Source organism: Pteropus alecto, unplaced genomic scaffold (genome assembly GCF_000325575.1).
Source record: "Pteropus alecto unplaced genomic scaffold, ASM32557v1 scaffold79, whole genome shotgun sequence".
NCBI lineage: Eukaryota > Metazoa > Chordata > Mammalia > Chiroptera > Pteropodidae > Pteropus > Pteropus alecto.
In genome coordinates this window covers 699,277-711,486 of record NW_006494612.1, presented here as the reverse complement: position 1 = coordinate 711,486, position 12,210 = coordinate 699,277, and the positions used below count along the sequence as shown (strand labels likewise).

General features: G+C 31.1%; 1 pseudogene; it reads right to left on the bottom strand.

Moving 5' to 3' along the window:
* Nucleotides 1-2,645: 2,645 nt before the first annotated feature.
* Nucleotides 2,646-2,764, bottom strand: LOC112474341 (annotated as a pseudogene).
* Nucleotides 2,765-12,210: the final 9,446 nt, after the last annotated feature.

Genomic DNA, 12,210 nt, shown 5'->3' with positions numbered 1-12,210 from the left:
TGCCAGGTACTTGTTGCCAGGTCTTAGTGCTTAAGATGTTTCCCTTAGTAATCCTCCCTGCTGACATGAACATGAGTCTAACAACAGTTCTCTCTCGACTCTCCTGTGTCTTCACTAGTAGCAGACACTTGCTGCCTGGTTTCAGTGTGTGGTCCTATTTCCTGTGAATTTACTCTCCATTCTCCTCTCTGCCATCAGACTGCTAGGTCACATATGCCTGTGCCTCAGGATACATTGTTCAGCCTTCCTGACTTTCTTCTACTAAACATAGAAGTTTGCAGTTCGTCTCTTACAAATAAGCATTGCTAAACCCTGATATATAGTGTGACTACACTAAATTTTTCTATATGTTTAATATAAGTAAACATGCGGCTCTTTGTTATTTTTCTTCATAAGTATAAATTTCGTATTGATATTTGTCAAAATAGGAATCTCACAGTAAACAGGAATATAATCAATAACAGTTGATTTTGGAATTTCTTGAGAGATTACTCATATTTTTCCTAGCTATTTTACTTTATTCTACCTAATAAAACCTTCTTGATAGGAAATTTAAAAGTCCTATGTATTTTGTGGCATATGTAATAAAAAAATTAAACAATAAGAAAAAGTTAAACTGATTAAAGGACATTGCCTTTAAGTATTTAAATAAAAATGATAAAATTGGAACTTTGATTAAAAGAGAACTATTTTAAAATTACATAACAATTTATGTTAATGTCACTATGTTACAATCTGCTAATTTGATTAAGACATGTAGTCCATTCTTATATTTTCTTTCTGTTGGAGAATACTATGAAAACTATTTTCATCAATATATTGTAGTAAAATAAAAAGTACTAACTTTTTAAAAATTATTCGTATTCATGAATTAAGCTATTACAATATTATTATTTCATTTTAGATGTTTGTTCCCTAATTTCTAGAAACCGAAAGCAATGATTTCCAGTTTAATTTTGAAGATTTATTATTTTTGTTTGTCTGAGTTAGATAATTCAAGAGCATTTCCATTTAAAACAATTTTTTTTTCCTGGTGCACAAAGAGTTAGATTAGATAATAGATACAATCTTGAAAGCTATGATCATACAGATTCAGTTTTGATCATTTTTGTGATTTGGATATGTTAACACCTATAAACCTCCTTTCCTATTTAGAAAAATTTTAGTACAGATATCTTAGGATTGCTAGGAGAATTAAATGAAATAAAGTATATAACATTATGTAACTTAATGCTTAGACAAAATAACCACACAAGACATATTAGGTAATATTATCATTAGTATTATAACTGTATCATATATGATAAATATTGTGGACAGTACTAATATATGCAGTAGTTATTACATAATAAAAATAACATGCAATAACCCTCATCATTAGATTACATGCATCAGGTAGAAGATTTCACTGCATAGTAAACACTCATAAGTGTTGGGGTACAATGATTTAACCATGTGCTCTCTAATGAGACTTCCTGTCATTTGGACACATATGTTCCATTTTCTAAAAACAAATTATTTCTGAAATACATACTCACAGATACCATTATATATTGAAGGTAGTTTTAATATATTTGGTACAGAAGAAGGAAAATGAGTTTAGAATGAAACGTGAGATTAAATTTTTCACCTATTTTCTTGAGAACTAAATTAAAAAAAATGTATAAAATGCCTAAGTAATTTTTAGTCATACAGTAGGTGATGAAAAAATAGTTTATTTCTTTGCCTTGTTTGTATACATTTTGCATTATTTTTTGTTAGATTGTATTCTCTGAAAACATAAGGACTCTATCTTATAGTCTATAGGACCTGTTGTAATATTTTGCATATAGCAAATGGTTAATATTCTTTTGAAAATCAGAAAAATATTTAATTTAGAAAATAAATCTGCTTATTTACCTATGAGGGTACTCAGAAGAGATATTTAATGAAATTAAGTTACTTTAGGTAGGGATGTTTGTATGAGGCTAACAAGTCCCCTTAGTAGATTTGAGTTTTAATGGACTATTTCTGATATTATATTAGCCACTGTGCTAATGGATGAATTGCTCAATAGACATTGTCTCTACATTGCCTTAATTACTTTGAAAAGTTGAGGCAATAATTGTGATTGGGCTATGACTATTTTCTAATCAGATCTTGCTAAATGTTCTTTATTACTCTCTTTTTAAGTATCTTTTCTTCATTTCTTGATCTCTTCTTCCCATTCAAGAAAATCTGTAGAAAGGCTGAATGTTCAGGCACTCATTTCTTTAAGTAACAGATAAAAACTTTCACTTTGCCTTGGTTTTTTGTTCTAAATGTAGATGGAAAATATAATTACTATGTAGCTTAGTTTATCCCTTGTGAATATATGAAATCTTGAGGCTAAGTCACACCAAAGATATGTTAATTTACATCACTTTATTTTCAGAGACCTCATAAAGCAGAGAGGTTTGTCCAGAACAAGAATTTACTATTAATTATGTCTAAACCCATTTATTCTCAACATTGTTTAACTAAAAAAGTAGAGAATAAACTATAAGAGTACATATTTTATCTAGGAATCTTTTTTTTTTTTTTTTTTTAAGGTGAGGCAAACCTTGGTTGACCTCACAGATTGCAAGACCTAGTCAGCTTACAATCTCCTATTTTTAAATTTTTTACACCTACAGCACCTGGTCTTCCTAGGTGGTCTCCCATTCAAGTACTAACCAGGCCCGACCCTGCTTAGTTTCCGAGATCAGATGGGATAGCGGTTGTTTAGGGTAGCATGGCCATAGACTTATCTAGGAAAATTAAACATGAGTAAGTTCTTTCAATTTTTTTCATTGTGATATTGGTGTGATCTGGTAGCTATAACTAGAAATGCTTATCAAATCAGAATAATAAGAAGCATAGTGGAAATGTGATATCTGCCATTAGAAAAAGAATGAAGATGGTGAATTTAGACACTATGTTTTGTGTGAAAAAGCTCATAAATTTTATGTAATAAAGTATTTGTCATTATTCAGGAGACACCTAAGATATCCAGATAAGCTGTCATCAATAGTGGATCTTTTAAACCACTATTGCTTTGTTTTCACTTTTACTTTCATCTTCTCTATATGTAGCTGTTATTAAAATTCATCATTACAAGCAGTGATTCTGAAACAGCCCTATACAATGATCAACTAGAACCTCCTTATCTCCCACAAAAATAAACATATATTTTAAGTCTTAGTATTCTTACTTAAAAGTTGCATATATTTCAAATCTTTGCCTAATAAATAAATATATAAAATGTATGCATTTTTTTCCTTCACAGAACATTTATAAATCAGAGTTATGTGTTTTGGTTTTGTTTTCACATTAACTCAACTTTATATTGAAGTTAATATTAATTAATTGCTTCACATAATAGTCCTATAAATAAAATGCATTCCAGGACATATTCTAAAGATACATGATTTTTTTTTCATTATTGCCATATTCTTGAGAGTTAATTTGTTTAAATACTGGAATTATCATTGTCTGAAACAGAATTAAGTGGGGATTCTTCACTATATGTAGCTCCAACAATCTATTTAGATTCAAGAATGATGTTTTGTTATAAAAAAAGAAAAACGGATAACTAAGAATACAATGAAAAATTTTACATTTGTATATTTCTGGGTTATAGTTATAATGTGGTAGGATTTTTCTTCTCTCCCTTATTTTTTTTCCATTAGCCCACACTTATACTTAAGTCACAGCATGCAATTGAGCTAGAAAATTATGAAGTCACTGTAAACACAGTATGACTTCTTTAAATATTTGTGAAAATTATAATAATGCACTGTTTTACCCAACAGGACATGAGATAGTTCTTTCTATTTTAGAACTACATAATCAGGTGTTGCCATTTATCTTTAATATTCCTGTTGACTCAGAAGCAATCCATTAATGTATTTATTTATAGGATTCAGTTTGTTTTGATTTCCTTTGTTTCAACTGACAATATAGAGGTCAAATACATGACTTGATTATTTTATTGCTGACTTATACAGTAAATATCTCACTTCTATTTACCAAATAACAATTTAAATAATTTTCTTCTCCTTTTTCTTAAGTTAACAACTGTTCACATCAGACCAGTAAAACAACAACAAAAATCCATTAAAATTATCATTAACTAAAAGTAGTTGCATTGTGGAAGTAATGGTAATTTCTAATTGTGATTTATAGAGCTATTTTAGAAATTTTTATCATTTAAAATGTAGTGCTAGCAAATATTTTTGTGTTAAAAAACAATAACATTTCAATGGGTCAATAAATCTTTTTGATTTACGTTAAACCCTTGGTTATAGTGATTATTCAATTGCATTAGTCCATTCCATTAGTTACTCTCAATGAACCACAAATATTCAGCATTCATGCCCTTGTGTAGGACATTCTCCCTTCCCTTAAAATCTGTCATGGGCCAGTGATTTGCTTTAGCCAACCAAATGTGACAGATTGTACAGCGTGCCAGTACTGGGCCTAAGCCTTAAGAAGGCTAGCAACTTCTTTGATTCTCTATGTACAAGTCTTAGCTATTGTTCTGGAGCTTTCAAGTGGAGAGACCAGGTGGAGAAGCTGATTGAGCCAGGGATGCCACAAAACTTCTCAGTGTGAAAGAGAACCCAGATGTCTCAGTATTCCAGGTGAACCATGATTGCAGACAACTTGCCAGCTAAATGTAGCTACTTGCACAACCATTATCCAGGCATTCAAAAACGACCAGCTGAGCCCAGTACTACACACTGAAAGATTCTGAGAAATAAGATCATTGTTTTGTTAAGCTAGTAATGTTGAGGCCAGATCATTACAGTGGAAACACTAACTGAAATAGAAACAGCTAACAAAAATGGTGTGCTGTTGCAATGAAGATGTGGTTTTAACTTTAGAATTAGACAAATAGCAAAGGCCTAAACTACTAGTGAAAGTTGGAAAGACACTGAGAAAATGCTATAAGAAGTTGAGGAAAATAGGATCAAGTTATATATTGGCAATAAATTAATGATATTATCTAATATAGTAACATGGATAACAAAATATTTAATAAACTCGTGGACCTAGTTAATTAGATTTCCAGACAGATTTTGAAAATCCTAAATAGTTTCTTTTAGCTGCCTCTAAGCATGGAGGAAAGAGATGAGATTAAGAAGGAAATGTTGAGTTTTCAAATAGAGTAGAGGAGAAATATAAAGTATCTAGGATTTGCTCTGTTGAAAAACAAAATTATTTCTCATCTACAGTGTTTCTCAGAAAAAAAGATTCTCAAATAAAAAATAGCCTCAGGACAAAGATCAAATTCAGGACACTATCAGTAAAATGTGGTTTCACAGTCAATGTTATAAAAGATCTTTTGTTAAGAACTCAGAAAAGATTAAGTGGTGCTTTATAGACCCTCTGTGAGATAAAACGATTTCAAAGTATCTTCAAAATATCTTAAAAATATGTCTAGTAGATCTTCTTAGGAAAATTATAATAGGATTTTTAAGAGCTATATAGGTGTTGGCTCATAGCACCCTGACTGACAGACTGAAGTAGAGAGGAGCCGACTCGTAGATTTGTGACAATGTTTTTTTTCCCATAATGGAGTCAATTATAATAAAATACATAGCAAGCCCACAATGTTTTAAAAGTAATTATACCACTTATACTAAAAAGGATGGATCTATTTCAGAATTAATACCCCACCTGAAGAGCGTGAATGTGACTGTCTTGCACCACACATGATGAAATAATATTTTTAATGTTTGCCAATATGACAGACAATAAATGCAACTGATTATTATTTATTTTTGTATTTTTTAAACTCATGATGTAGCATACACAGAAATATATATGACTTGCTTAGTTAATATATATATACATTTAGGTTTTCCAAGTCTATGAGTTTTAAGAACATTTTCAGCAAGACTTGGCCAGTGAGAAAGTATGCTCTGTCTCCAAGAATTCTGTGAAACCCAGAAGGACCTATCCTTGAAAGACTATTTTTGTGAGTCACAGAAAATTGGCATGACCAAGTAATTCAGTCCTATCTAATTTTGTTGCCTTTAAGTACATCCGCACTTGAAGAGAGTTTTTGGCTAGTGTCTTATGTTTCTATCCTATATTCTCTTATTTTAAGTTTTTATCAGTTGTCATGGTTTTTCTGAGATAAAGAATATTTGACAAGATCCAAAAGATAAATTTCTAACAAAGGTGCAAAGGGTATTTGAATTGAGATAGTCTGTTGGAAAAGTAAAAAATGATGAAAGTTGCAATATAAATGTTAATAAATTATTTTTCAAATGTAGTATAATATTCAGTTTATTTAAGATACTCAATTTTCTGTAAACATGTATTTAACTTTTCTCATGCATGTGATCCATAAATGGATATATAAGATTTTCAATTATATTTCCGGACCTATTATTAACTTTCTATGTGTAATTCTGAGACTGCTGATTAGCTCCTTTATATTAATTGTTTCAGTTATGAAATTAGAACTGAATAGCTCAATTCATGATTTATTATATAAATAAGTATAGGTGATTGGACATTTTGGAAATATTTATTGTGTAATAACTAAAGTATCTGCTCCAGGTGTGAAAAGTGAGTTCTTTATAACCACTAACCAATATGTAATTTGGGATGGGAACAATATGTACTTTTAAAATTTATGTAAAGCTGTAACCCCTGGGATCACAGTGTTTTGAGCTCAATTTTACCTCCACAAAGTTTTTGAAGCATAATTTCTTGAGTTCATCTTTTGCTTCTGTTGAAGGGATTTGGTGGTAATGAATAAAGTAACTTGCTTCTGTCAACATGCTGTAATTAGTCATATATTTTTAGAGCTGAATATTAATGAATTATTTCATGTTCTTAATTAAAAATGTTGCAGAATGGCATTAAGGTATAGAACAAATGGACAAATTAAGTCCATTCTGCATGATAGTTCGTTTAGCCTTTTAATTACATAATATATTTTTAAAAATTGAAATTAAGCAATAAGATTAATGCTATGATATAGAGAACTAAACCTACTACTCAACTGTTTACATTTTCTATGACAAAAATTACTGTAAAGTCATCTCTTTCATCTAATAGTCTTTTGAAATATTCTGGACAAGAAAAATACTGTATTAATTTTGAGCACCATTGTTTCACTTTTTTATGAGATTTAATTTGTTGTTTTTATGATATTTTAATTTTTAGAAATTATTATTTAAATAATAAAAATAATACTATTTTAGAGATTATTATTAAAGATGATTTTTTAGAGATTATTATTTCTTTATTATTTTTATTATTTAGAGATTATACATTATTATTTAGAATTATTATCATATTTATTTTTTGATTACTTTATTTATTTATTTATAATTCTACATCTCTGCTATGCAACATTGGTTAACGAAATCCAATAAATTTCTTCTGTACACTTTAACAGTAATGCATATATATATTTACACTGTGTTCACCTCCCATAGTTAGATTTCTTTCTTTCAACACATATTTGACCGCTTTTACTCCATTTACTTCCCCCCTCCTCCTACCTTCTACCCTCTGGTAACCACTAGTCTATATTTAGAGATTATTTATTTAACATAATAAAGTACTGCAGTGTTGTATTTTTTTTTTAATTCTGAATTCCCCTTTTATCTCTCATCTACTCATTCGATCACTTAGCTATTCAATGTTTCTCATTCTACTCAACCTAATGTCACTAAACAACTTATTTATCACCATGTATTACTTATTTACCATTCAGTTTAACCAATTTAGTATTTCATATCCATTCTAACTTTTTCACCAGTACAGTTTAGTTCTCTATTTAACTTTTTAATCTCATTTTATGTAAATTATTACTCTAAATATGCAAAAAGTAATAATTCTAATGATCTTTATGTGGGAAAAGTTTCAGTAGATATGTAGTAGTTGGGATCCAAGATGCAGGAAAGATTTAAGAAGTAGCCATGGTATTACTTCTCAAACTTTTGGATATTTTTCTGTTAATTCTAAGGTTTTCCTCAAAATGTCAGGAAATTGTATTATTAATGTGTTGTATTATTAATTATATTATTACAATTAATTGTATTATTAATGTGTTGGTTATTGTTTTACTCTATTCTAAGGAATAATTAGAAGTCCAGTATTTTCCATTTTATTTCTTCACCTATAACAAATCTCTTCTGTAATTATTGTCTGTCAAAGACACACACCTTAGCAAATACATTTGTCTTAGTGTTGCATGTGTGGTAGGGGATGTATAGCTGCCAGGAATAGCTAATGTATATGGGTATGGTATTCTTAATTTTTTTTCTTATGTCACAGTTCCACTGTGAGATTTTTATTGAGTGGGATGGGAGGGTAGTCTGTCTTGCGTGTACTGTAAAATGTTATAAATATGAGTCTTTGGATGAGTATATGTTTGTCACCTTGTGTAAGTTTGTAATATAAATTTGTTCCATATATATATATATATATATATGCCTGCTCTCCCTGATAAAATATGTTCCAAGTTCAGTCTCTTCTGTTTTGGAAACATTCACATACTTTCTCTTCTCTCCGTGACTACTCTCACTAGTTTTCAGTTTCAGCTCTCATTATTTCTCTCTTGACTCATTATTACTGAAGCCCCACTGAAGAAGGACTGTTTATTGCTCTGTGAGCATGTTTTACTCCTGCCTTCATAGATAGTGGCCCATCACAGATAGACCTTACAGCTGCTCTGCCCACTTTCCAGTCTCCTCAACAGCTTGAAATGGAAATTGTCACTGAAATCTTTTAACAACAATATCTCATAACAGTTGAAAAAATCACCATTGCAGGATTCAATAGAATAGTCCCAGACTATGTATATATCCCAAAAATACTAATTGAGAAAGTGAATTCCACAACCTGCTTTACTTGTTTGTTATGTAGTTTGATCACTGAATTCCTGATATAACTTCTCAACTGAATATGTCCTGGCAGGAAATCTGACCTGTGTTTCTATGATGTCATGAAGTTCATGTTGTATTTTCTTATCTTTTTATTGCAAACAATTTCAACATGTTCATTATGAAGTTCCACCCACACTTTACTATATATTTCTATAAAGGAATTTTGCAAGTATGTGAGGAAAAAATTAGGCAGTTAAAATTTGCTGTATAATTAATATACTGCCTCTGTTGTCCTATCTCTTTCTTTACAGCATCTCATTAGCTGCATTCCATAAATGTTGCTAAGTTGCAAAACATTATATTAAGTTTGAAATATCTTCTCATATATCTTCTCATATATCCTCATGAAGCCCCTTTTACTTGTCATTTTATAAAACATTTTTAATTCTTTTCTTTCCTCTCCATTCCCAACATCATTGCCATAGTTTAAATGTTCATCATTCCTACTATGTACTATTATAGAAGTCTTATAAGCAGTTCTACATCTCTGCTATGCACATTAACACTTTTGCCCTATTGGCCTTTCCAAAAATATATTTGGTCATAAAATTTTCCAGTTTAAAAGGCATGCTAATGCTCCACTATCTATGCTGCCATATATGGCCCAGTATAGAGTTAACAAATATTTATTAGCCATTTATTACCCAAACATTGGCAAATAAGACAAACTGGAGTCCTTCTTTTAAGGAACTTACAGTCTAGTGGGTAATGGAGAAGTGCAAAAATGAGTAAATAAAATGTAAATATGATAATTTTGCTTAAAAAGGAGTAGGATAATTTGACAGAGACTGCTTAAGACAGAGTGGTCATGACTAAATGGAACTGAATGAAAAAAATCAGTGACCCAGTAGTGTGGAACAAAAGCCTCATAGGCAAAGAGAACAGCAACAGTGACATCTACACACATTTCCTAAGGTCCTGAATGAAGGCCAGTGTGAAAGTTATGACCTGGGAACAGCATGTTGTAGAATGAGTTCAGAACGTTTGAATTTTAATCCTAAATGCAATGAGAACGAATTGAAGAGATTTTTGTAGAGAAGTGATGTGAGCTGGTTTGATTTAAGGAAATTGCTGTGGCTGCTGTGAAGAGAACAATTGGAAGGGATTGAGCGTGGAGGTAACAAGACCAGTTAGGTGGCCAGTGCAGTAACTCAGGTCAGAAATGTTGAATTCTTAGTCTAGGACACCACTGAGGAAACAGAACAAAACAAGCACATTTGGAATGTACTTTGTAATTAGACCTGAGACAATGATGAGTAACTGGATGGATGGCAAAATGATTTAATACAATGGGGATGAGTGAAATTGCAATTGATTTAAGAAGGAGAAATAAAAAATTCTGTTTTGAAAATGTTTAATTTGCCGTATTTCTTAGATAAGCAAATAAAAAGTCAAGTAGCCAATATATTTCTGGAACTTGGGAAGATAACAGTACTCTAGACATTATTTCGGAAATTATCAACAAAAAGATAACATTTGATGCCTTATTTTTTTTTATGATACTTCAGAGTAGTTATCACTATCTGGCATTATATTATATATTGTCTTTTGTTTTCTGTCTACCTTTCTTCAAACAAATTTCATGGAGCCAAGGGCTTTATCTGTTTTTGTACCAGTTATCTATTTAGTTTCCAGACAGTATATAACATATAATTTGTTACTCAAAAAATATTCACTGAATGTATGAAATAAATGAATATTTCTATCTTATCCACTAGTCTGTGCTGTCTCTGATGGTAGAAATTTCCCAGGACAATAATTTATAATAGATATTTAAGAAATGTATGTCGAATGTAGAAAAATTATATTGGTCTAACTAACTGAAGCCTGTTTGTCTTCTTTATGGCATAGTCATCTTATGGTTCAGCATCACTGTTTAGGGCTGAAAATGAATTATTATTTAGGCTGAACCAGTGCCACATGCATTTTTATTATTACTAGAGTCTAGGCTTTCACTACTTTTCCGTTTTTTTCTTACTAAAAATAATTTTTCTTTGGAGGAAATCATTACCAGTAACAGCCTTATACAAAACTATGTGTGTTCAAGGGGAAATTTTCCAATTTTCAAGAGCAACATAATGGAAATACTTGGTTTGATGACTCTAGGATTGACATTCTGAATATCATGGAATCATGTATAATAGAAATAAACCATAGATAATATTTAATTCACTCCCTTTACATTACAGATGTGAAAAAGAAGCCTAGAAATGAAAAGAGACATTGACATTTTGTGTGTTAATAAAGACTAAATTTTATGGAGAGTTTAAACTCTAGGGCCTATTTTATAATTTTTATTTGTACTATTTTAATTCTCATCATAGTCTCATGATGTAAATGACCAATTTCTCAACATCATTCTCCTGATGAGGAAATTGAGGTTAAGTAACATTCTTGAGACCACTCAGTTTATGAGGTAAAGCAGAATTCAAAACTAGTGCTAGTAGAGTTCAAGAAAGATTTCCTGAATGAATTATTGTAATAAATCCATTCTTCATGCCATCATTCTCCTGATGAGGAAATTGAGGTTAAGTAACATTCTTGAGACCACTCAGTTTATGAGGTAAAGCAGAATTCAAAACTAGTGCTAGTAGAATTCAAGAAAGATTTCCTAAATGAATTATTGTAATAAATCCATTCTTCATGTCTCCCTTTGTTAAATTATAAAATTATGAATTTACATATACCAAATGTTATTTAGTTGATATCATGATAGGTGTCATATATATTATAATTTTCCTACTTATAATGAAAAGATAAGACATCTCCTTTGGATCATGACAGAGGAATTGGAGCTGCACTTGGCAGGCTGTCATAAGCAAGTGCATAACCGAACAAAATGTAAGAGGTATCATTTTCCATGCATTGAATACAAGACTACTCACCACTTTGGGCTTGAGAAAAGGGAAAGATAAAAGTTGAGGCCTACACGTGCCCCAGCTTTCTGCCTGGGAGCACATTCCTGCAGTGGAGGTAAAAAAGTGGAGGCCAAGTAGAGCAGCAGTTTGTCTGAACTCAAGAGGAAGAGGTTGGAGTTCCAGGTGGCTGAAGCACTGGGATTTTCAGAGCAAAATGCTGGAGGAGGGAGCTGTGCTGAGGGTGCACACCAGATATTTGCATGGGAATTCACTGAGAGTCTTTGGTGGAGATTGGGCTATACATTAGTCCCCCTTATATGTGAGGCATAGGTTACAAGACCTCCGGTGGATGCCTATAACTGGATAGTATCAAACTCTATATATACTATGTTTTTTGTTATACATACATACCTATGATAAAGTTGAATTTTTATATT